Below are 26,594 nucleotides of genomic sequence, written 5' to 3'. Positions count from 1 at the left end.
TTAAAAAGTATCAGTAACACAAATACCAGTATTACAAATACCTAGAAGTTATAAAATCTACATTAAAAGCGTGGTCTTATTAGTTCCGTAGCAGTACTTTCAAGAATGACAACATATTTTCTGATAAATCAAACTACTGAACTCAGCTCAATAACCAAAATCTAATAACCAGCTGGGGGCAGTGGCTAATGCCTGTAATCCCAGCACTGTGGGATCACTTGAGGCCAGGAGTTTGAGACCAGCCTGGCCAACAATGTGCAACTCTGTCTCTATGAAAAAATACAAAAAAGAAAAAAAAAATTAGCTGGCCATGGTGGCAGCTACTCCAGTGGCTGAGACATGAAAATCACTTGAACCTGGGAGGGGGAGGTTACAGTGAGCCAAGATCATGCCATTGCACTCCAGCCTGGTGACACAGACACTCTCTCAAAAAGAAGAAAAAAAAAGGAAAACAAATCTTAGTCACACCACTTCTGATTTTCAAGAAAATTTAAAGGTAATAGTTAAAATACCCAAGATACTCACATGTATAAAATATTATAATATGGTAACTTAGCAGTGCAATATAAAACGAATACGATGGGGGAAATCAAGAAAAAAAATACTTTCCTTCTGGTATAACTGTTCTCATTGTACACGTACAACAACTTGGTTAACTATAGTTTAGGTAAGGCAAGAATTATCACCAAAAGGGGTCGGGAGTGGTGGCTCATGCCTGTAATCCCAGCACTTTGGGAGGCCAAGGCAGGTAGATCACTTGAGGTCAGGAGGTTGAGACAAGCCTGGCCAACATGGCGAAACCCTATCTCTACTAAAAATACAAATATTAGCCAGACGTGGTGGTGTACACCTGTAGTCCCAGCTACTCAGGAGGCTGAGGCACAAGAATCGCTTGAACCCAGGAGGCAGAGGTCGCAGTGAGCTAAGATTGTGCCACTGCACTCCAGCCTGGGTGTCAGAGACACCATCTCAATAAAAAAGTAAAAAAAAAAAAAAAGAATTATTACCAAAAGGAAGCAAATATTTAATCCAATATTCAAAATATATTGCTTTTAAATTGTTATTTTAAATTTAGATTTGTCCTTTTTGACCTCTTTTTACTCATCTTTTCCCAGGGTGTATTTTGGTTCTGTCATCTCCAAAGGAGAACTGTCCTAATGAGACAGCCAGGTGGGAGGGGTCCCTGGATAAACTCCAACCAGCCTGCCCACTGAAGTGGAGCCTCATGAAGTTCATGCCCGTTACAGCAGGAAGGAGCCTGGCCCCTCTTCTTCCTGTGTGGAGCCTGAGATTCGAACAGCTGGGTGAGAAGCACTCCAGCAAGGGACTCTGGCCTTGCGGAATATCCCTGTTTCCCCTTTTATTCCCTTTTCACCCAATAAAACCCTGCTTTACTCACCAACTGGGAGCCTACATTTTCCTGGCCATGGGACAGACAAGAATCCCATCTTTAGCTGAATTAAGGAAAAGTCCTGCAACTTTGTGGTGCCCAGCATGGGGCTCAAGGAAAGTGATTGAAATGGGAACTCAAAACCTCTAGCTGTGGTTTCTAAGCCTTTATTTACATCCTCGGACTTGAGCTTATGCGAAACTGCACCCCCACCCTGTCACTCCTGGGGGGTCGGGGGCCTTTTCATGGTCTTTTGTTCCTTTAGGAGGGACTGGGGAGCAGCAGGTCCCAGCCACTCTCCCCTCCATGCCAGGACCAGGACGCGTGGCCCAAGAGTCCCACACAGCCAGCAGACTGGTTCCCAGACACATGAGGGCAGCCTTCCCCTTCCCCAGCCAAGGGGTTTCAACTCTGTGGGACAGAAATTAAACTTTTCTCCCTGGTGGAGGAACCACTTGCATAAGAATAGAGATCAGGAGTCCGAGACTAGCCTGACCAACATAGTGAAACCCCATCTCTACTAAAAACACAAAAATTAGCAGGGCATGCTGGCATGCCCCTGTAGTCCCAGCTACTTGGGAGGCTGAAGCAGGAGAATCACTTGAACCTGGGAGGCAGAGGTTGCAGCGAGCTGAGATTGTGCCACTGCACTCCTGCCTGGCAACAGAGCAAGATTCCATCTCAACGAAAAAAAAAGAAAAAAGAAATAAAAACAGCCCTAAAGACTATGGTAAAATGCAGGTCAGATCCAAAGTTTCCTAAGTGTTTTGAGATTACAAACTGCTTTTTGGGTTTTGAGAACTGTCTGTCTTGCCTGCTTCACAACTGTTAAGACCTGGGGACACATGGAACTAACCATGCCCTTAAGTAAGAAAGCAAACCTTGGCTGCAGGTAGCACACATTTAAAGCAACTTACCAAGTTTTACCTTAAAGTTAAAAATTGCTAGGAGTTAACTGAAACTACCAGAAATAGATTTACATGCAAGGTGAGTAAGAACAGTGAAATGTGTTTTTTAGTAAAAGGTTATAAGAATGCATGGAAATGCCTAGGGTTACAGAATTGAGTTAAATTACGAAAAAGCTGAAGGTTCAAAGAAGTGGTGGAAGAATTGTAAAAATTAATCTTGGAGAAGAGGTTCCCTGTGTGTACATAGTGATGAAATTCAAAAAAGGGTATTATATGGTTTTTCTGTAAATTGAGCACTGAAATAAAAGCACAAGGTTTTCCTAAGGCGCTAATCTGCTCTTTGGCAAAATTTGTAAAGCATTATAGAAGGTTTTTTCAGCCAGGCGCGGTGGCTCACGCCTGTAATCCCAGCACTTTGGGGGGCCAAGGCGGGCAGATCACAAGGTCAGGAGTTCGAGACCAGCCTGCCCAACACAGTGACGCCCCATCTCTACTAAAAATACAAAAAAATTATCCAGGCATGGTGGTGGGTGCCTGTAATCCTAGCTACTCGGGCGGCTGAGACAGGAGAATTGCTTGAACCTGGGAGGAGGAGGTTACAGTGAGCCAAGATCACACCACTGCACTCCAGCCCAGGCAACAGTGCCAGATTCCATATCAAAAACAAACAAAAAGGTTTTTTTCTTCTTTAAACTTTTTGAGTCATCATTTTGGCAAAATAAGTAACTTGCAGTAATCTCAAATTTTATTTTATAATATCAAGTGTTTTAAACCTCAAACATTTAGCAGCCTTCCCAAAATCAAACTTCAGTTTCAAAATTGTCTTCCCTGGCACCTGGTTTTTCAGATACTTCAGAGGGCCCCTGAAGTGTCTGGAAAAGAAAGGCAAACAGGATTATGTGACACGTTTAGGTACATGGAATTGCCAAAATGGTGTTCAATCTTCTTTAGGTTATATCTTAGTAAATAATGCTTATGTATGCTCTAAAATTGCATGGGATTTCTAAAATTCTAATGTCTCCGTATTTGCTATCAATCATAATTAAGGTTGTTAAGTTATTGTAAACCATGGAGATAACCAAACTTCTTTGCCAACTGTGTTTCTGACTGTAATTACCCTGACAACTTGGCTATTCACAGATGATTGTTGTCTTGTTTTAATCCTTTCAAAAGATGGTTTATAATAGACTGTAAGACTTTAACAGGTGCTCTCAAATACAGACTTCAGATAACTTTGGAGATTGTAACATTTTAATAAAGGAAAATGAACAGGACTCATGAAGTGCTGAAATGTTTACAAATATCAAGCAAAACAAGAGTTAACTAAATGGACTGAACTCAAAGCTGAAGCAACCTTTTTGACTTTTGGTTGGAATATTGCTGATCCTTGTTTGGTTTTTCAGAGTCAAGGAAACTCATTTTGAACTATTCACAGCCTTTAATAATTGAGTAAGGTATATTCCTATGAAAAAAACTTTGGAGCATGTATGTTTCTCTCTGCCTGGTGCCTCTAAAATTTGGAAACTGTCTGTGAGTATTCTTTAATTTTTTGATTTTTTAAATTTTTAAAACATTTTACTTATTTATTTTTGAGACAGTTTCACTCTTGTTGCCCAGGCTGGAGTGCAGTGGCTCAATCTCAGCTCAATGCAACCTCTGCCTCCCAGGTTCAACCGATTCTCTTGCCTCAGCCTTCCAAGTAGCTGGGATTACAGGCACCAGCCACCACTCCCAGCTAATTTTTTGTATTTTTAGTACAGGTGGGGTTTCACCATGTTGGCCAGGCTGGTCTCGAACTCCTGACCTCGTGATCCGCCTGCCTTGGCCTCCCAAAGTGCTGGGATTACAGGCGTGAGCCACCGCACCCGGCCTATCTGTGAGTATTCTTATGGCAATATAAGTGTTTGCAACAGTGCAATGAGAATCCATTTTTCTTTTGTAACAGGATACAACTGGAGAAAATGGTTATTTTAACAAGGCTTTTACTGGAAGGGTATGCTTCCCTTTAAGGAGTCAGGCTCGAAGTCGAACTTGCAGAACCAATAAAAGCCCCATGGAGAAACTGACCTAATACCCTCATCTTCGCAGTCCTTGTACAGGGTTCCTGACCTGTGGTCAGTAAAGAATGTCACTTTCTAACAGGTCTAGGAGCTCCAAGTTTATCTTGTGACCTTAAGAGGAGAGGATCACCCAACTCATAGGTGTTTCAAGGTCTTATCTGAGATTCCTTGGGGAATAGAGTTCCATCAAAGCCAATCTAAAAGGCCTATGTAGATATAATTATTCTTGCTATACTTTAGGCAAATAATCAGGTCAAGTATAGGGCTAAGTGATTTTGCAAACCACTCAGTCTTATCATGATTTTTTAACAAAAATGAGGACTGGAAAGAGAGAAATCATGTTCCAAAATTTATCATACATTTGTCATTAAATTCTAAACTCCTTAGTTGTTTTTAAGTTTTCACCTACATTTTAGACTAACCCTGCTTGTTCCTGTGAACTAACCAGCAATCTCCAGCTGCATCTCAGAAAGAACAACAAGGATGGGTAATGTAAAAATCTGGACCAATATTCTAGTTCTGAGCAATTATTCTTCAAATTCTTCCAGGTGATGGGAATACATAGGATGCCCATCACTCAGGTTTCCTTTTGGGAAAGTAAGACCAAGGGAGCTAACCAAAGCCAAGCACCATGCACCCAAATCCTAGCAAGCATAACTAGAGCCACCAGTTATCTGGGTGTGTCACAAGACATTCTTTCCTCTCCCTTACTGGAGGAGGACTCAGTTCCACAGTTTCACCTTAGCATTTGGCTTATGATAAGGAGTCCATGCAACCCCCCGAGACATATCTTTGTCCCAGACTCAGTTCCAAATTTCAGGTCAAAGCCCTAGGAAAAAAACTGGATCTGAGGGATCCGGAGGCAAATAACAACAGAGGTTAAAAGGCACATCGCAGGTCAGCGTGGCTGACTCCTGCTGATTAAGCCAACTCCAAGCTTCCTGTTTCATGGATAAAGGCCACATTAATATCCATGGCATAAATGAGGCCTAGGGAACTCCAAAGCTACTGACAGTAGGTGGGAAAGAGACATAGGTGAGACAAATAATTCCTATTGTCTAGACGCCCCTGCTTCATGGGTGCAAGCCACTTTGGTACTCATGGTGGCACCTGCCAAGGTCGCCAGAACTTGGCGATGCAAGGACAGAAGACTGAAAGAGGACACTCTTTCCTCTCACCCTCACGTATCCTGGGTATCTGCTAGGAAAATAAGGGAACCAGGGAGGCCTGCTTCCCTCTTTCTAGATTGGTAGCCACTCATCTTCAATCTGTACCCCTTTCAAATGCATCCTGAACCTCTAGGACTCCTTTAAAAGGAGGCTTTTTCCCTTTCTCCTCAGTTCTCTCTTCACTAATAGATAATTGTGTTTCTGTACTACAAGACACTCCCCTCAAATGCATCCTCCGAACTAGAAAGAGTTAATTTCCCAAACTTTAAACTGGTTGGCTTAGGAATGGGCTCAGAGGAAGGGAACCCAAAAGCCCAACATGCCAGCAAAAGGGTAAAGTTTCTTTACCAGTCAGGTTTTTGGCCTCCCTCTCCCTGTGAAAATTGGTAAAAGGCCTCAGAATTTTTCAGCTCTCTTTACCCCGCCCCTTGTTTCGTTTTGATGCACGTTTTCTAATAACCTGGTTTGTCTGTTCTTGCCTTCAGGCCATCAAACTCCAAATGGTCATGCAACCTGAGCCTCTGATGGTGGCCCCTTCTGATGGGAACCCCTAAATAGGCCTCTTAGGGAGCTCGGACTGCTGTTTCCCCCACAACAGCCCCCCGTCAGCAGGAAGCAGTTAAGATCGGTCTCCGTCCGTGTCCTTAATCTAACAATTGCTAGATTAGAGGGGAAATAAGATAGCCAGGTGGGAGGGGGTCCCCAGAGAAACTACAACAAGCCCACCCACTGGAGCTGAGCCTCAGGAGGTTCATGCCATTTGCAGCGGGGAGGAGTCTGGCCCCTCCTCCTCCTGTGTAGAACCTGAGATTTGAATGGCAGGGCGAGAAGTGCTCTAGCAGGAGACTCTGGCCTTGTGGAGTATCCCTATTTCCCCTTTTTTTCCCTTTTCACCCAATAAAACCCTCTGCTTTACTCACCCTTTAAACTGTCTGCAAGCCTGAATTTTCATGGCCATGGGACGGACAAGTTCTTTAGCTGAACTAAGGAAAAGTCCTGCAATGCTAACAGAGCTGCCTTAGTTGATTTCTAGAGTGAAGAATCTTTTTACATTCTTTTTTTTTCTTTTTGAGACAGAGTCTAGCTCTGTCACCCAGGCTGGAGTGCAGTGATCTCGGCTCACTGCAACGTCCACCTCCCGGGTTCAAGCAATTCTCCTGCCTCAGCCTCCTGAGTAGCTGGGATTACAGGTGCCCGCCACGACATCCAGCTAATTTTTGTATTTTTAGTAGAGACAGGGTTTCACCATGTTGGCCAGGCTGGTCTTGAACTCCTGACCTCGTGATCCGCCCGGCTCGGCCTCCCAAAGGGCTGGCTCACAAGCGTGAGCCACTGCACCTAGCTACATTCTTTTATTAGCCCTATAACTGAGACTCAAACTCTACTTACATTCTCTTGCATTACCAGTAATTCAAAAAGATAACTATGGTAAGGCCCTGGAGACTCAGTGGCTCATGCCTATAATCCCAACACTTAGGAAGGCCAAGGCAGGAGGACTGCTTGAGCCCAGGAGTTCAAGACCAGCCTAGACAACATTGCAAGACACTGTCTCTACAAAAAATTTAAAAATTAGCCAGGTGTGGTGGCAAACACCTGCAGTCCTAACTACTCAGGAGGCTAAGGCAGAAGGCTCCCTTGAGCACAGGAGTTTAAGGCTGCAGTAAGCTATGATCTGAGAAACAGAGCACAACTCTGTCTCTCTCTAAAAAAAAAATTTGGACAGGTGTGGTGGCTCACGCCTGTAATCCAACACTTTGGGAGGCCAAGGTGGGTGGATCACCTGAGGTTAGGAGTTCAAGACCAGCCTGGTCAACATGGTGAAACCCCGTCTCTACTAAAAAATACAAAAATTAGCCAGGCAGGCCGGGCACAGTGGCTCACGCCTGTAATTCCAGCACTTTGGGAGGCCGAGACGGGTGGATCACGAGGTCAGGAGTTTGAGATCAGCCTGTCCAATATGGTGAAACCCCGTCTGTTGGGAATAGGCCTCCAAATCTGGCCATAAACTGGCCCCTTTTAAAACTGGCCATAAACAAAATCTCTGCAGCACTGTGACATGTTCGTGATGGCCATGATGCCCACGCCGAAGGTTGTAGGTTTACCGAAATGAGGGCAAGGAACACCTGGCCCACCCAGGATGGAAAACTGCTTAAGGCGGTCCTAAACCACACACAATACCATGAGTGATCCGTGCCTTAAGGACATGCTCCTGCTGCAGATAACTTGCCAGAGCCCATACCTTTGTTTTGGCCCATCCCTTTGTTTCCCATTTTAGTTAATCTATAATCCATAGAAACAACCCTTATCACTGGCTTGCTGTCAATAAATATGTGGGTAAAACTCTGTTTGAGGCTCTCAGCTCTGAAGGCTGTCAGCCTCCTGATTTCCCACTCCACACTTTATATTTCTGTGTGTGTGTCTTTAATTCCTCTAGCAACGCTGGGTTAGGGTCTCCACGACTGAGCTGGTCTCGGCACACTGAGCTGCTCTCGGCACCCATCTCTACTAAAAAAACAAAAATTAGCATGGTGTGGTGGCTCACGCCTGTATTCCTAGCTACTCAGGAGGCTGAGGCAGGAGAATCGCTTGAATCCGGGAGTCAGAGGTTGCAGTGAGCCGAGATTGCACCACTGCAATCCAGCCTGGGCAACAGGATGAGATTCCATCTCAAAAAAAAAAAAAAAAATTAGCCAGGCATGGTGGTGGGCACCTGTAATCCCAGCTACTCGGGAGGCTGAGGCAGAAATGCTTGAACCAAGGAGGCAGAGGTTGCAGTGAGCCGAGATCGCGCCATTGCACTCTAGCCTGGGTGACAAGAGCAAAACTCTGTCTCAAAAAAAAAATTTAACTTATAAACATACTTATTTACATTTATTTACTTATAAAACCGTATGATGTCTCTACTTCAATATCTCAAAGAAATTTCTAACTCAAAATAATCTAGTCATTCAAGCCAATCTTCTGAGTTGCCTATAAAATTAAAGTGTGTCACACTAATGTATCCAATTTAGTAATCCAAAAACCTAAGTTTTTTTTTTTTAATTTATTTATTTAGAGACAGGGTCTCGCTCCGTTGCCCAGGTTGGAGTGCAGTAACACAAGCACAGCTCATTGCAGCTTTGATTTCCTGGGCTCAAGTGATCCTCCCACCTTAGCCTCCCAAGCAGCTGAGACTACAGGCACACACCACCATGCTCAACTAATATGTTTTCTTTTTAGTAGAGACAAAGTCTTGTTATGATGCCCAGGCTGGCCTCAAACTCCAGAGCTCAAGCACTCTCACCTAAGTGAGAACCTGACTAAAAAGGGGGAGTTTTTTTAAACAAAATTCTGGGAGGTCATTGTTTTGGACTAAGCTCATGCACTGGGCCCCAACAAACCAAACCAAAATGGAATCACTTGTGCTAAGACTTTAAGGAAACACACAGATTCTAGAACAGACTAGGTTTTGTTTTTTCTCCAGCAAATTTCTATAACAGCATAGGCATCCACTCCCAAAATTCCCATTAAGTCTTTTAATCAATTTCATTTCCCCTCACCTAGAGACCACCAAACTTCAGATGATCATGCAGCAAAGGTTCCAGCCAGTTCCAGGTGAAGATACCACCCCTGGCCATCAAAAAGCTACCCTCCTTCCACTAGACAGAACAGGGTGAGAGTTCCGTGATCTCCAACAGGTAGGGACTATGCCCCAAATCAGCATGAAGCAGTTACAGAAGAAAAGACCTTCAGTCCCTCTGCTTCCCATACAGATCTATGGGGATCACATCTCTCGGGGGAAGATGAGGCAGGAGAATAGGGTCTGGAGGCAGGGAACCTAAGGCTGTTTGATGCCAACTTCCTAGAACTAAATTGAAAGGAAAATCCTAACTTTCCATGCCTAAGTAACAAAAGGACCAGAGGTGACTCCTTTTGACCTTTCCTGAGTACTGCAGATGGGATATTGGCTGTCCCCAACAAATCAGACTGATTGCTGGTGGAGTCTTCGTTTGCAACTTTGTAACTTCACCCTAGCCTCTGATTGGTTGCTTTTTGCAGATGCGAAGTTACAAAGTTTTTGCAACCAATCAGATGTTTGCACAGGAGCGTGACCTTTGTAACTTCACATCAGCCTCTGGTGGGCTGCTTTCCCCAACCAATCAAATTGATTGCAGGCTACCACTTCAGTTACATGAGGTGAGCATGAAGTGGCCAATGGGAAACTTTTAGGGGGTATTTGAACCCAAGAAGATTCTACATCTGGGCTCCTTGAGACGCTGCTCAGGTCTGCTCCCACACTGTGGAGTGTACTTTCATTTTCAATAAATCCCTGCTTTCGTTCTTTTGTTACTTCATTCTTTCTTTGCTTTGCTGGACATTTTAACCAATTCTTTGTCCAAAATGCCAAGAACCTGAAGTCATGACCCTCTACTGGTGACAAAAATACAAGCCCTCTCTTTTTATCTTTTTGATTCAAATGGAAGAAAAAGCTCCTGTGAGTTTTCCCAAAACTCAACATTATTATAGTTTTCCTTTAATACTAAAGTAAAATTACAAGATAAAAATTAAATTTTACTGTCAACAAGATCAACTGTATTGATTAGATCTTATAGTCTTATTTATTTCAAAATAAATAGGGCACACTGTATGACAGATATTAAACAAACTCAAAACTTCAGAGATAAAAGGTATCTTAGATGGACAAGTGCCTGAAGGGTTGGGCGGCGTGCTTAAGGTCACAGTTAATAACAAAACTATAACTAAAAAACCTAAAGGTACTAAATACAAGGTGGTATCCTAAATTAGATCCTGAAACAGAAAAAGCATGTTAGTGGAAAATCTGAATAAAATTGGTAGTTTAGTTAATAATATTGTAACAATGTTAACGTGTTAGCATTGACAAATGTACCATGGTTATTTAAAATGTTAACATTAGAGGAAAGGCCAGGCATGGTGGCTCACGCCTGTAGTCCCAGCATTTTGGGAGGCTGAGGTGGCCGGATCACTTGAGGTCAAGTGTTTGAGACCAGTCTGGCCAACATGGTGAAACACTGTCTCTACTAAAAAATACAAAAATTAGCCGGTCCTGGTGGCATGCACCTGTAATCCCAGCTACTTGGGAGGCTGAGACACAAGAATCACTTGAACCCAGGAGACAGAGGGTGTAGTGTCCCCCAGTGTGGGGGACAGAGTGAGACTCTCCAAAAAAAAAAAAAAAAAAAAAAAAAAAAAAAGAAAAGAAAAAAAAATCAGAGGAAAGTAGACAAAAGGTATACAAGAACTCTGTACTATCTTCTTTGCACTTTTTCTGTACATCTGAAATTATTAAGTAAAAACAAAAGGCTTATTTTAAAATTCTAAATCTGAAACTGATTTCTAATCCAGAATACTTCCCATCTGCTTTCATAAGAATACCCATCTAGAAAGGCATTAAGTTCTAAAACCAAGTATACAGAGATAACAAACTATAGCACCTGCCTGCAGCACCCTCAAACAAAAGAACAATCAAAAGAAATATTCTCTATTTTTCTGTTTAATAGGGAAGGGAACTAACACTCATTGACTGCTCGCTATATTCCAGGCATTTTGCTTATTTAATTCTCATAACTGGGGTGGGCGCAGTGGCTCACACCTGTAATCCCAGCACTCTGGGAGGTCGAGGGCAGAGGATCACTTGAGCCTAGGAGTTCGAGACAAGCCTGGGCAACATGGTGGAACCCTGTCTCTACAAAAAAAAAAAAAAAAAAAAAATTTAGTCAGGCATTGTGGTGCGCAACTGCAGTCCCAGCGACTTGGGAGGCTGAGATGGGAGGATCCCCCAAACCCAGGTGGCAGAGGCTGCAGTTGACCCACTGCACTCCAGCCTGCGTAAAAGCCAGATCTTGTCTCAAAAAATAAAAATACATATACAATTCTCACAACTGTTTTAAAATAATTATCACCTCAAATTATACTTGAAGTTCAAAGAATGTAAGTAATTTGCTCACTATCATATAGCTACTAAGTAACAGAGCCAGATTTCCATACCTCATCATCAACTTTCTCTAGGTTATCTAGGCACTCTACAGTCATCTGTGTATTTAAAAATAAGTATTTGTTACTAAATTTTACAGATTCTACCTCCATGGCATTTTTCACATCAAAACCCTCACTGCCAATCCCACTGCCACTACTTTTTGTTTAGGTCTCTGTTACCTCTTGTCTGTTCTACAGCAAAACACCTCTCAAGCATTCCAATCTCTAGTCTTATTCCCTTTAGTCCATTCTGTACACCTGTAAAGAACAGCTTCTTGCTCAGCCTCCCAACATCTATGAGGATGTTTTAGTAATGGTCTTAGATTTCCTTTTGAGATATTACCTCTCCTCTGCCTAGGTATTCCCCTCTAGGAAAAATGTACTTGGTTTTTGGAAATCCTGAATCTTGAACAAATGATACAAGTCCGGAAAAAAACGGTTGGCACTTATTCATTTGAGTGGCATCCTGATGAAACTGTCTATTCATTCCTTGTATCAAGACCCCAGGAGCTATCCTAGACTCTCTCCAGCCTTCCTTTTCAGTCTACAAGCAACTTAATAGTCTTATAATAAAATTCTTCTTTTTTTTTTTTGAGACAAGAGTCTCACCCTGTTGCCCAGGCTGGAGTGCAGTGGCGCAATCTCAGCTCACTGCAACCTCCGCCCCCGGATTCAAATAATTCTCGTGCCTCAACCTCCCGAGCAGCTGTGATTACAGGCATCCACCACCATGCCCAGCTAATTTTTGTATTTTTAGTGGAGACAAGGTTTCACCATGTTGGCTAGGCCGGTATGGAACTTTTGACCTCAAGTGATCCGCCCGCCTTGGCTTCCCAAAGTGCTGGGATTACAGGCGTGAGCCACTGCACCTGGCCAAGAAAATTATTCTTAAGATAGTTGGTATCATTTCTCTACTTCCAAAAACCCTAACAGATACATCACTCCTAACTCAAATAAGATCTCTAAAGCATTTCTTTCCTTTCTTTCTTTTTTTTTTTTTTTTGAGACAGAGTTCAAAGCGATCCTCCTGCGTCAGCCTCCCAAGTAGCTGGGACTACAGGCGTGCAACACCACACCTGGCTAATTTTTGTATTTTTTGGTAAAGACAGGGTTTCACCATGTTGGCCAGACTGGTCTCAAACTCCTGACCTCAAGGGATCCACCCGCCTCAGCCTCCCAAAGTGCTAGGATTACAGGCATGAGCCATCGCACCCAGCCAAGATCTCTAAAGCACTTTTAAAGAATCACTCAACCTTCCTGCTCAAAAACTTTAACCTACAAGTTCTCAATATTATATAATCTTCTCCAGGTTAACTTTAAGTTTTCAGGGTTCTCCCCATTTCAGTCCAAACTACATTTCTAAACTTATTTTCCACCAATGGCATTACATTCATTAATGTTATTCTCTCCACTTGGAATGCTATCCACAAAACCCCCATGTCTGCCTACAAATCTTACCCACCCTTCCAAATCTATTTCATTGTTCCCTTGTATATCAATTCTCATCCAATTCCACTTGAAATGTAGTTGGTGCAACTAAGAAACTGAATTTTATTTAATTTTTATTAAGTTTAACTTAAATTTATGGTAGCTAGGGGCTACCATATTGGACAGCTTAGCTCTAGCATATAATCTATTTTGCTTTACTATAAAATATTCAAGGAAAATATAAGAAGTTATTTAGGTGTTTCCTTAGTCTCACCAGGATGCCACTCCAAAACACCCTGAAGTTGCTCAGATCTAAGTTAGAGAATAACAGGCATAGAAAATCAAATTCAAAATCCACAACAGATCATACAATGTACCAACAGCTGGTCCCACATATGAGGGGCCTCTTAAGCTACTGAACCTTTGAAGAAATTTGAAAAAGGGACTCCTTTTAAGGATATGCAACTCCATAAGCACAAGACATGGATAATGCATAGCACAGCACAGGCTGAATTTCAGTCCTCACTCACCCCTTAGACAGATGCCCCTGGCTTAGAGCCACACATACTTCCCATATTCTCTTTCTTCTAGCCTTTTACTGCATCTCAGAATGTCTTTTTTTCTACCTTTGGCTCAGCAACTATCTCCTAGATGTCCTCCCAGACTACTATACTTACTCTCTTCCCTAATCTCTAATTTGGATTCAGAACCCTCTTCTGTGTTTCTGTAATATAAAAATATCTCTGATATTGCACTTATCATACTAGCTTATAATTACTTATTTTCTCCATTGATTTCCTACCCTGGAACAATACGCTCTCTGCAGATACAAGTCACATTTCTTCACCTTTACATTTTCATCTACTACATAGCACCTAAACATAGTAGGTGCCAAATCAATGTAACCATGAATCAAACTGATTCATTCTTGGCTGGGTGCGGTGGCTCACGCCTGTAATCTCAGCACTTTGGGAGGCCGAGGCGGGTGGATCACGAGGTCAGGAGATCGAGACCATCCTGGCTAACACGGTGAAACCCCGTCTCTACTAAAAATACAAAAAATTAGCCGGGCGTGGTGGCGGGCGCCTGTAGTTCCAGCTACTCGGGAGGCTGAGGCAGGAGAATGGCGTGAACCCAGAAGGCGGAGCTTGCAGTGAGCTGAGATCGCGCCATTGCACTCCAGCCTGGGCAACAGAGCGAGACTCCGTCTCAAAAAAAAAAAAAAAAAAAAAAAACCAAAAACTGATTCATTCTTATGTAAAATGCATTAAAATAAGATAAATTTTACAATATTTAAATTACCTATCAATTTTAACAGATTCTAATTTCACTTGATCTTAGATTAGAAGAATGATATTTTCAAACATAATTTATCATCTTTCAATATCTCCCTTACTAAAGTAAAAAGTTTGGTTTTTTTGTTTTTGTTTTTTTTGTTTTTGACAAGATCTGGCTCTACCACCCAGGCTGGAATGCAGTGGTGTAATCTCAGCTCTCCCAGGCTCAAGCCATCCTCCTACCTCAGCCTCCCGAGTAGCTGGGACTATAGGCACACACCACCCTACTCAGCTAATTTTTATATTTTTTGTACAGATGGGGTATCGCCACGCTGCCCAGGCTGGTCTCAAACTCATGAACTCAAGCTGTCCACCCGGCTCAGCCTCCCAAAGTGCTGGGATTACAGGCAGGAGCCACCAAGCTTGGATATAAGTTTTAAAGTGAACAAAAATGGGCCGGACACAGTGGCTCCCACCTGCAATCCCAGCACTTTGGGAGGCCGAGGCAGGCAAATCATTTGAAGTCAGGAGTTTGAAACCAGCCTGGTCAACATGGTAAAACCCCATCTCTACTAAAAATAAAAAAAAAAATTAGCCGGGCGTGGTGGTGTGTGTCTGTAATCCCAGCTACTGGGAAAGCTGAGGCAGGAGAATCCCTTGAACCTGGGAGGTGGTGGTCACAGTGAGTCGGGATAGTGCCACTGCACTCCAGCCTGGGAGACAGAGTGAGATTCTACCTCAAAAAACCAAAACCAATAATTATTTACTAATAAATTTAATGATCTAACTTTTAAATAATTGTACTGCTAACTATCTGGTTGTTATAATGGAGACGAAGTAGTATATCTCAATAGCACATTAATCTTTAGTACAGGTAGACTAATACATTTTGTATATAATCTATAATGAAAAATGACAATCCCCCAAAATTGTTAAAATATTCCAAAAGAAACTTACATGTACTCACTTCAGCAGCACATATACTAAAAACCTGGAACAATACAGAGATTAGCCTGGCTGCTGAGCAAGGATGACATACAAATTCATGAAACGTTCCATTTAAAAAAAAAATTTAAAACTTATGTAAGTTGTACAAAACTTCAAACTATTTTCTAAATGGCAAAAAGAGAAACTAAAGGTCAGCAGTCAACAAAGAAAACTTCTGACAAGTAATCTAACACATGACACAAAAATAGACATCTCCTACTACTGACCTCCTTTTTTCTGATAAGCACAACTTCCAAAGAAAGACATGTAGGTCACCCAACTTCTATACTTTAGCAACCAAGGAGAAGTGGATGAGTCTTCCTATTTCTCTGCCCAGTATTTCTTTTCTTTCCTTAGCAAATGTTACCGTGTCTCTATTTGCTTTTTTTTTTTTTTTGAGAGGGAGTCTCGCTCTATTGCCAAGGCTGGAGTGCAGGTGGCAGGATCTTGGGTCACTGCAAGCTCCGCCTCCCAGGTTCACGCTATTCTCCTGCCTCAGCCTCCCAAGTAGCTGGGACTACAGGCGCCCGCCACCATGCCCAGCTAATTTTTTTGTATTTTTAGTAAAGACGGGGTTTCACCATTTTAGCCAGGATGGTCTCGATCTCCTGCCCTTGTGATCTGCCCATCTCGGCCTCCCAAAGTGCTAACTTGACCTAATTCTCATTTATAGAACACTATACACAACAAATGAAGAATACATATTCTTCTCAAGTATGTACAGAACAACCAAAATAGACCATATACTGGGCCATGAAACAAGTTTGCTTTTTTTTTTTTTTGAGACAGGGTCTTACTCTGTCACCCAGGCTGGAGTGCAGTGGCACGATCTTGGCTCACTGCAACCTCCGCCTCCCGGGTTCACGCTATTCTCCTGCCTCAGCCTCCAGAGTAGCTAGGATTACAGGCGTCCACTACCACGCCTGGCTAATTTTTTGTATTTTTAGTAGAGTCGGGGTTTCGCCATGTTGGGCAGGCTGGTCTCGAACTCCTGACCTCAAACAATCCGCGTGCTTCAGTCTCCCAAAGTGCTGGGATTACAGATGTGAGCCACCATGCCCAGCCTGAAACAAGTCTTAATAAATAAAGAATTAAATTCAGACAGTAAGTTTTCCGACCACACAGAATTAAGTCAGAAATCAAAAATCAGAAAAATATCAAGAAAATTCCTAAATATTTAAAAATTAAACAACACACTTCTAAATACACACGGTTTGTCAAAGAGAAATATAAAAGTGAAATTGGAAAATATTTTGAATTGAAATACAGGGACACAGGAAAATTTTATAACATTAAATCCTTGTATTAGAAGAGGCTGGGCGTGGTGGTTCACGCCTGTAATCCCAGCACTTTGGGAGGCCGGAGCAGGTGGATCATGAGGTCAGGAGATTGAGACCATCCTGGCTAACACGGTGAAACCCCGTCTCCACTAAAAAATAGAAAAAAATTAGCCAGGCGTGGTAGCAGGCACCTGTAGTCCCAGCTACTCGGGAGGCTGAGCAGAATGGCGTGAACCCAGGAGGCGGAGTTTGCAGTGAGCCAAGATCGCGCCACTGCACTCCAGCCTGGGAGACAGAGGGAGACTCTGCCTCAAAAAAAAAAAAAAGAGAGAGAAAAGAAAGATTTAGTACCAAAATATAAGCATCCAGATTAAGAAACTTAAAAAAAAAAAAAAAAAAAGGAACAGCAAATTAAACACAACACAGCAAAAGGAAATAATGAGCCAAAGTCAAAAAAACAATGGGGAAAAAAAAAAGAAACCAATAAAGAAAAGTCAATGACACCAACAGCTAGATTTTTGTTGTTGTCGTTGTTGTTGTTTTTTGAGATGGAGTCTTGCTCTGTCACCCAGGCTACAGTGCAATGAGGCGATCTCAACTCACTGCAACCTTTGCCTCCCAGATTGAAGTGATTCTCATGCCTCAGCCTCCTGAGTAGCTAGGATTACAGGAACCTGCCCCCACGCCCGGTTAATTTTTGTATGTTTAGTAGAGATGGGGTTTCACCATGTTGGTCAGGCTGGTCTCGAACTCCTGACCTCGTGATCCACCCACCTCTGCTTCCCAAAGTGCTGGGATTGTAGGCGTGCAGTAGCATGCCCATCCTCAAAAGCTAGCTAGGTAACTGTAGACAAACTAATGCCAAAGAGAGAGAAGAAATAAATTACCAGTATCAGGAATTGAAGAGGTGATATCACTACAGATGCTATCAACATTAAAAGAAAAATATGGGATTATTATGAGTAATTTTACCAGTCAATCTGATAACTCCCATGAAATGGAGAGTCTCTGAAAAAACATAAACTATCAAAGTTCATTCAAAAATAAACAGAGGGGCCGGGAGCAGTGGCTCATGCCTGTAATGCCAGCACTTTGGGACGCTGAGGCGGACGGATCACCTGAGGCTGGTCAGGAGGTCGAGACCAGCCTGGCCAACATGATGAAACCCAGTCTCTACTAAAAATATTAAAAAAAAAAAAAAATTAGCTGGGTGTGGTGGCACACGCCTGTAGTTCCAGCTACTCAGGAGGCTGAGGCAGGAGAATCGCTTAAACCCAGGAGGTGGGGATGGCAGCGAGCCGAGATTGCGCCACTGCACTCCAGCCTGGGCAACAGAGCGAGACTCCATCTCAAAAAATAAATTAAAAAAAAAGGACAGGCCGGGCGCGGTGGCTCACACCTGTAATCCCAGCACTTTGGGAGGCCGAGGCGGGTGCATCACGAGGTCAGGAGATTGAGACCATCCTGCCTAACACAGTGAAACCCCGTCTCTACTAAAAATACAAAAAATTAGCTGGGCATGGTGGCAGGCACCTGTAGTCCCAGCTACTCGGGAGGCTGAGGCAGGAGAATGGCGTGAACCCAGGAGGTGGAGCTTGCAGTGAACCAAGATTGTGCCACTGCACTCCAGCCTGGGCGACGCAGCAAGACTCCGTCTCAAAAAAAAAAAAAAAAAAAAAAAAAAAAAAAAAAAAAAGGATAAATAGAGGATAGCACAGTGGCTCACACCTATAACCCTAGTACTATAAGAAGCCGAGTGGGGAGGATCACTTGAGCCCAGGAGTTCGAGACCAGCCCAACCAACATGCCAAAACCCAATCTCTACCCCCCAAAAATTTTTTAACAGGCTAGGAGTGGTGGCATTTGCATGTGGTTCCAGCTACTTGGGAGGCTGATGCAGGAGGATCACTTGAACCCAGGAGGTCAAGCTTCGGTGGGCTGTGATGGTGCCACTACACTCCAGCCTGGGTGACACAGCGAGACAAACAAAAAAAGATAACCTAATTCACTGTTTCTACTAAAGAAATATAATTCATAATTAAAAGGCTTGCCTAGAGAAAACTCTAGGCCCAGATGGTTTCACAGGGAAATTCTATCAAATATCTAAGAAGAAATAATACCACTTCTACATAAACTCTTCCAGCATATAAACATTTATCAACTTATATTATGAGGTCAACATTACCATGATACCAAAACCAGACATCAACAAGAAAACTATAAACCAGTATCTCAAACAGATATAATGCAAAAATTGCAACAAAACATTTACAAATAGATGCTGGCAGTTTATAAAAAGAATATATCATCATCAAGTGGGATTCTTCTCAGGAGTAAAAATCAATCCATATAATTCACTTTATTAGTCTAAAAAAGTATAACCGGGCAGATGCGGTGGCTCACACCTGTAATCCCAGCACTTTGGAAGGCCAAGGCAGGTGGATCACAAGGTCGAGAAGACTGAGACCATCCTGGCCAACATGGGGAAACCCTGTCTCTACAAAAAATACAGTAATTAGCCGGGCATGGTGGTGGGTGCCTGTAATCTCAGCTACTTGGGAAACTGAGGCAGAAGAATCACTTGAACCTGGGAGGCAGAGGTTGCAATGAGCTGAGACTGCGCCACTACACTCCAGCCTAGATGACAGAGCGAGACGCTGCCTCAAAAAGAAAAAAAAAAATCCCTATAGCTAATATCATATGCAATGATAAAAGATTAAGTATTTTCCGGCTGGGCGCGGTGGTTCACACCTGTAATCCTAGCACTTTGGGAGGCCAAGGCAGGCGGATCACGAGGTCAGGAGTTCGGGATCAGCCTGACCAACATGGAGAAACCTCATCTCTGTTAAAACCACAAAATTAGCCAGGCGTGCTCGCGCATGCCCGTAATCCCAGCTACTCGGGAGGCTGAGGCAGCAGTCGCTTGAACCCAGGAGGCGGAGATTGCAGTGACCTGAGATCGTGCCATTGCACTCTAGCCTGAGCAACAAGAGCGAAACTTCGTCTCAAAAAAAAAAAAAAAAAAGATTAAGTATTTTCCTCATAAGATAGGGAATAAGACAAGGATATCCACCTTCATATTGTACTTTAGGAGCTAGCCAGTGCAACAAGGCAAGAAGAAAAAAAAAAGCATTCAGACTGGCAAGGAAGAAATAAAACTGTACTAATAAACATAATTGTGTACACAGAAAATCCCAGTCTACAAAATAGCTACCAGAAATAAGTGAATTTATCAAGGTTGCAGAATACAAAGTCAATATCAAAAAAAATCAATTATGGTTGGCACTGTGGCTCATTCTTGTAATCCCAGCACTTTGGGAGGCCGAGGCGAGTGAATTGCTTGAGTCTGTGACCAGCCTGGGCAACATGCAGAAACCATCTCTAAAAAAATAAAAAATTAAGCCAGGCGTGGTGGCATGCACCTGTAGTCCCAGCTACTTGGGAGGCTGAGGAGGGAGGACTGCTTGAGCCCAGGAGGCAGAGGTTGCAGTAAGCTGAGATCACACCACTGTACCCCAGCCTGGGTGACAGGGTGAGACCCCATCTCAAGAAAAAAAAAAAAATTAGCCAGGTGTTGCAGCAACACTTGTAGTCCCAACTACTTGGGAGACTGAGGTGGGAGGATCACTTGAGCCTGGGAGGGTGAGGCTGCAATGAGCCAAGATTCTGTCACTGCACTCGAGCTTGGGCAACAGAGTGAGACCCTGTCTCAAAAAACAAACAAACAAAAAAACAATTGTATGTTTACATACTCATAATGAAACTGAAATTTGGTGGGGGGGGAGACAACATTTTCAATAAAATTAAAAATCATGGCTGGGCTCAGTGGCACATGCCTATACTTCTAGCACTTTGGGAGGCTGAGGTGGGAGGATCGCTTGAGCTCAGGAGTTCAAAACCATCCTGGGTAACACAGCAAGACCTCATCTCTACTAAAAATCAAAATAAATTAGCCAGGCATGGTGGTGTGTGCCTGTGGTCCCAGCTATTTAGGAGGTTGAGGTGGGAGAATCGCTTGAGCCTGGGAGATGAATGCAGCAGTGAGCCTTGATCACACCACTGCACTCCAGCCTAAACAACAGAAAGAGAGATTACATCTCAAAAAAAAAAAAATACTGCCGGGTGCAGTGGCTCACATTCCCAGCACTTTGGGAGGCCGAGGCAGGTGGATCACCTGAGGTCGGAAGTTCAAGACCAGCCTGATCAACAAGCAGAAATCCCGTCTCTATTAAAAATACAAAATTAGTCGGGTGTGGTGGCACATGCCTGTAATCCCAGCTACTGGGGAGGCTGAGGTAGGAGAATCGCTTGAACCCAGGAGGCGGAGGTTGCAGTGAGCCGAGATCATGCCATTGCACTCCAGCCTGGTCAGTAAGAGTGAAACTCCATCTCAAAAAAAAAAAAAAAATTACAAAATACTTAGAGATAAATCTAACAAATGTGTGCACGATTTGTATGCTGAAAATTACAAAACACTGATGAGAAAAATAAGAAAAAGACCTGAATAAATGAAGAAATATACTAAATTCATAGACTGGGAGACTCAGTATTGTCAGGATATCAGTGGTCCCACTAATGATCCAAAGATTCAACAAAATCCCAAAAAACCAGCAGCCTTTTTTGAAGAAACTGACAAACTGATTCTAAAACATACATTAAAAAAAAAAAAAAAAAAGCAAAGCACCCAGAATAGCCAAAACAACTTGAATAAAAGAATAAACGTGAAGAACTCTAATTGATGCCAAAACTTACTATAGTCAGCCCCCTGTATCCTTAGTTCCACATTCCTGGATTCAGTCAATCTCGGATCAAAAATATTCAGAAAAAAACAATTTCACAAAGTTCCAAAAAGCAAAACTTGAATTTGCCATCCACCAGGTAGTACACTGAATCCAGAAGAATGAAGTGATGTGTAGGGAATGTATTTAGTATTATAAATAATCTACAGAAGATTTAAAGTATACAGGAAGATGTGTGTAGGTTATATGCAAACACTACATCATCTTATATAAGTGACTTAGGCATTCATGGATTGTATCCACAGGGGTCCTGGAACCAATCCCACACAGATACCAAGGAATCAAGGAATGATTATATAAAGCTACGATAGGCTGGGTGCAGTGGCTCACACCTGTAATCCCAGCACTTTGAGAGGCCAAGGTGGGAGGATCACTTGAGGTCAGGAGTTGGAGACCAGCTTGGGTAACATACAAGACCCTATTTCTACAAAAAATAAAAATAAAAAATAAAAAAAGTTTAAAAATTAGCCAGGCACGGTGGCATGTGCCTGCAGTTCTAGCTACTAAGGAGTCTGAGATGTGAGGATCACTTGAGCCCAGGAGTTTGAGGTTTCAGTGAGCTATAATCATACCACTGCACTTTAGCTTTGGCAACAGAGCAAGATCCTGTCTCAAAACAAAACGAAGAAGCTGGGCATAGTGGCTCATGCCTGTAATCCCAGCACTTTGGGAGCCTGAGGCAGATGGATCGCTTGAGCTCAGGAGTTCAGACCAGCCTGGGCAACATGGCAAAACCCCATCTCTACTAAAAATACAAAAATTAGCTGGGTGTGGTGGTGTGCGCCTGTGATCTCAGCTACTTGGGATGCTGAGGTAGAAGGATCACTGGAACCTGGGAAGTCGAGGCTGCAGTGAGCTATGATCATGCCACTCTACTGCAGCCTTGGTGACAGAGTAAGACCCTGTGAAAGAAAAAGAAAGAGAGAGAAGAGAATGAAAGAACTAGATTTTATCAAAATTAAAAACTTCTGCTCTGTGAAAGATATCATTAAGAAAAAATTTTAAAAGCCATAACTGGGTTTCCAGTGGCAGGGTCTGGGGAAGGGGCGGCAGGTGCCATGTCCAGCCACAAAGATGGCAAGAAGAAACCCCTGAAACAGCCCAGAAAGCAGGCCAAGGAGATATACAAGGAAGGCAAGGCTTTCAAGTAGACACAAAAAGAGGACCAGAAGAAACTATAGGGAAGGGGCCCCTGGCCACAGGTGGAATTAAGAAATCTGGCAAAAAGTAAGCTGCTCCATGTGCCTGAGGCGATGGTGACCCTTGATTTCATTCCCTACTATAACATCTTTTGCCATCTATAGCTGGACTGAAGTGTTGTAATGGATCCTGTTGTACATTTAAGAATAAACTTCTGTGGAAAGAAACAAAAAGCCATGAACGAAAAAAATGTACCTGCAAAACCTACATCTAATAAGGGCTTATCCTGAATACATAAAGAATTAAAAACTAAATAAGAAAACGAACAACCCAACTTAAAAATGGAGGGAAGGGGCCGGGCGCAGTGGTTCACGCCTGTAATCCCAGCACTTAGGGAGGCCAAGGCAGGTGGATCACCTGAGATCAGCAGTTCAAGACCAGCCTGGCCAACATGGCAAAACCCCTCACTAATAAAAAATACAAAAATTAGCCAGGCATGGTAGCAGACGCCTGTAATCCCAGCTACTCAGGAGGCTGAGGCAGGCAGAACTGCTTGAACCCAGGAGGTGGAGGTTGCAGTGAGCCAAGAAAGTGCCACTGCACTCCCGCCTGGACGATAGAGTGAGACTCCACCTCAAAAAAAAAAAAAAAAAAAAAAAAAAAAACTGGTAAACTAAAATAAGGATAATTTATTCAATATTTACCAGACCTTTACCATATCCCCGGCACTGTCCTTGATGCTGGGTTGAAAAATAATTAAGTGGGAGGGGAAAATATGATAAAAACTTGATTGTAATTGCATTTAACAAATATTGATTAAATAAACTAAAAGATATAAAAGAATAAAAGATAACCCTGCCCTGAAGATGATTACCCCTTTTAGAAAATTAATGAGTTCAAATTTTGCCTCTCTACAGTAGTATCAAACACGACACTGAATACAATTCCAAGGAGGAAAACTAAAATCTCAAGTTTTACTTAAAAATATTTTACTCATCAAAGTTTTAAAATTAAACAAGCCTAAAAGATGGCAAATACATACTTTCGGCTTGCATTAAGGAAAGAAGCCACTCAATGTGTTCTTTTTAATTTGTTGTATTATTTAATTAATGTAATATTTAATTAAATAATGTAATATTTAATTTGTTGTATACATTTCCAATGTATAACTGCCCCTTTTCCAAGGATCCAATTAATTTCTCTTTGAGAAGAAGACTTCTCAAAGAGAAGTCTTAAGACTAGCTTTTTTTCCCATTAAATCTAATGGGTACTGTGAATCTTCCACGTGACTATTTCTCTCTATGCTTTGAAATGAAGAAGAGCAAAAAAAGTATCAGACTTCTAAATCTATCCAATAAAAATAAAAATAAATAATGTTGCAATAAAATCCCTGTACATAATCTTTTTTATTTTTTGAAATGGAGTCTCACTGTGTCGCTCCGACTGGAGTGCAGCGGCGCAATCTCAGCTCACTACAACCTCTGTCTCCCGGGTTCAAGCGATTCTCCTGTCTCAGCCTTCCTAGTAGCTTGGATTACAGGTGCCTGCCACCATGCCCGGCTAATTTTTTCTATTTTTAGTAGAGATGGGGTTTTGTCATGTTAGCCAGGCTGGTTTCGAACTCCTGACCTCAGGTGATCCGCCTGCCTCAGCCTCCCAAAGTGCTAGGATTACAGGCATGAGCCACCACGCCCAGCAAAACTGTTCTTTCTTAATGCAGAAAATTTGAATAGACATCTTTCAGTGCCAAGTCAAAGGGTAATATGCGAATATTTGAAGCAAGAAAAACCTCCAATTTATCTGCATTACAGTTTATAATTGTACATAATGACAGACGGTTCTTAAACACTTGCTTTCAAAGTTTAAACCAGTTTTACCATATCTTCTCTTTTTAATTACCATAGTATTTTATATTTGTACCAGTTTGGCACTTAATTATATAGAAACACCAAATACTTTACATCTTCAAAGATTTTTCTTGCTAACTGAAGCAGACCTCTTTGAGAATTAGAAGTTTATTTTATATTTTTCCATAGAAGATAAACAAATGGCTAATGAGTGCATGAAAAGATGCTCAACATCATTAGTCACCAGGGAAATGCAAATCAAAACTACAAAGAAGTACCATTTCACACTCAAGGATGGCTATAAAATTTTTTTAATGGGAAGTAATTGTTGGAGAGGATGTGGAGAAACTGGAACCTTCATATATTTTTGGTGGTAACGTAAAATGGTTCAGCCACTATGGGAAATAGGTGGCCGTTTCCTTAAAAAGTTAAACACCTAATTATCATATGACCCACCAATTTCATTTTTAGGTATACATCCAAAAAACTGAAAACAGTACATATTAATGTACAAATATATTCATATTAGCACTATTCACAGTAGCCAAAAAGTATAAAACAGCTGGGCACAGTGGCTCACTGCCTGTAATCCCAGCACTCTGGGAGCCTGAGGCAGGTGGATCGCTTGAGCTCAGGAGTTCAGACCAGCCCAGGGAACATGGTGAAACCCCGTCTCTACTAAAAATATCAAAATTATCCTGGCGTGGTACCACGCACCTGTAATCCCAGCTATTTGGGAGGCTGAGACAGGAGAATCGCTTGAACCCGGGAGGCGGAGGTTGCAGTGAGCCTAGGTCAAGATTGCGCCACTGCACTCCAACCTGGGCAATAGAGCGAACTTCCGTTCCTCCACCTCCGCGCAAAAAAAAGGTATAAAACGGCTCACATGTCCATCGCCAAATGAATGGGAAAACAAACTGTGGTACATAAATATAATGGAATATTATTGAGCCATAAACAAAACTAAAGTAGGCAGGGTGCGGTGGCTCACGCCTGTAAACCTAACACTTTGGGAGGCCGAGGCGGGCGGATCACTTGAGGTCAGGAGTTCAAAACCAGCTTGGCCATCATGGTGAAACCCCGTCTCTACTAAAAATACAAAAATAATAGCTGGGCATGGTGGTGTGTGCTTGTAGTCCCAACTACTTCGGAGGCTGAGGCAGGAGAATTGCTTGAACCCGGGAGGCGGAGGTTGCAGTGAGCCGATATTGTGCCAACGCACTCCAGGCTCACTGACAGAGCGAGACTCCATCTCAAATAAATAAATAAATAAATAAATAAATAAAGTATTGGGCTGGGCACAGTGGTTCACGCCTGTAATCCCAGCACTTCGGGAGGCCAAGGCGGGTGGCTCACTTGAGGTCAGGAGTTCAAGACCAGCCTGGCCAAAATGGTGAAACCCCATTTCTACTAAAAATACAAAAATTAGCCAGGCACAATGGCATGTGCCTGTAATCCCAGCTATTCAGGAGGCTGAGGCAGGAGAATCACTTGAACCCAGGAGGTGGAGGTTGCAGTGAGCTGGGATCATGCCACCTGCACTCCAGCCTGGGTGACCGAGCAAGACTCCGTCTCAAATAATAATGAAGTACTGACACATGCTCCACCATGGATGAAGCTCCAAAAACACTATGCTAAGTAAAAGAAGCCAGAAACAGGCCGGCCGTGGTGGCTCACACCTGTAATCCCAGCACTTTGGGAGGCTGAGGCAGGCGGATCACGAGGTCAGGAGATTGAGACCATCCTGGCTAACACGGTGAAATCCCGTCTCTACTAAAAATACAAAACAATTAGCTGGGCCTTGTGGCAGGTGCCTGTAGTCCCACCTACTCAGGAGGCTGAGGCAGGAGAATGGCGTGAACCCGGGAGGCGGAGTTTGCAGTGAGCCAAAATCATGCCACTGCACTCCAGCCTGGGCGACAGAGCGACTCCGTCTCAAAAAAAAAAAAAAAAAAAAAAAAAGAAGCCAGAAACAGAAGGTCAAATATTGCACGATTCCTTTTTTATGAAGTATCCAGAATAGGCAAATCCATAGACATAGAACAAAGACTGGTGATTATCAGAGACGGAAGAGAGGAAAATAGGGAGCAACTGCTATAATAAATGGGTGCAGGGTTTGCTTGAGGGTTAAGGAAAATGCTTTGGAACATACATATGGTAGTTATACAACACTGTGAATGTACTAAATGCCACTGAACTGTTTACTTTAAAATGGTTATTTTTGTTGTTGTTTTTGTTTTTTGAGACAGGGTCTCACTCTGCCACCCAGGCTGGAGTGCAGTGGCGTGATCTCCGCTCACTACAACCTCCGCCTC

The 26,594-nt window shown here is 42.7% G+C and overlaps 1 protein-coding gene, 1 non-coding gene and 1 pseudogene across 3 annotated transcripts in view; 2 read left to right on the top strand and 1 right to left on the bottom strand.

The window, feature by feature from the left end:
• The window catches only part of TAOK1 (TAO kinase 1), a 162,483-nt gene that overhangs the window by 113,901 nt on the left and 21,988 nt on the right, over positions 1-26,594 (bottom strand). The window lies entirely within an intron of this gene.
• LOC129018468 (U6 spliceosomal RNA) lies at positions 15,186-15,291 on the top strand. The gene has a single exon (XR_008495292.1). It is a non-coding gene; the product is annotated as a U6 spliceosomal RNA (small nuclear RNA).
• Positions 22,351-22,622, top strand: LOC129016792 (translation machinery-associated protein 7B-like; annotated as a pseudogene).

This window comes from Pongo pygmaeus, chromosome 19, assembly GCF_028885625.2.
Source record: "Pongo pygmaeus isolate AG05252 chromosome 19, NHGRI_mPonPyg2-v2.0_pri, whole genome shotgun sequence".
NCBI classification, from domain to species: domain Eukaryota; kingdom Metazoa; phylum Chordata; class Mammalia; order Primates; family Hominidae; genus Pongo; species Pongo pygmaeus.
The sequence above is the reverse complement of the archived record's forward strand: the minus strand, read 5'-3'. Positions and strand labels throughout refer to the sequence as shown.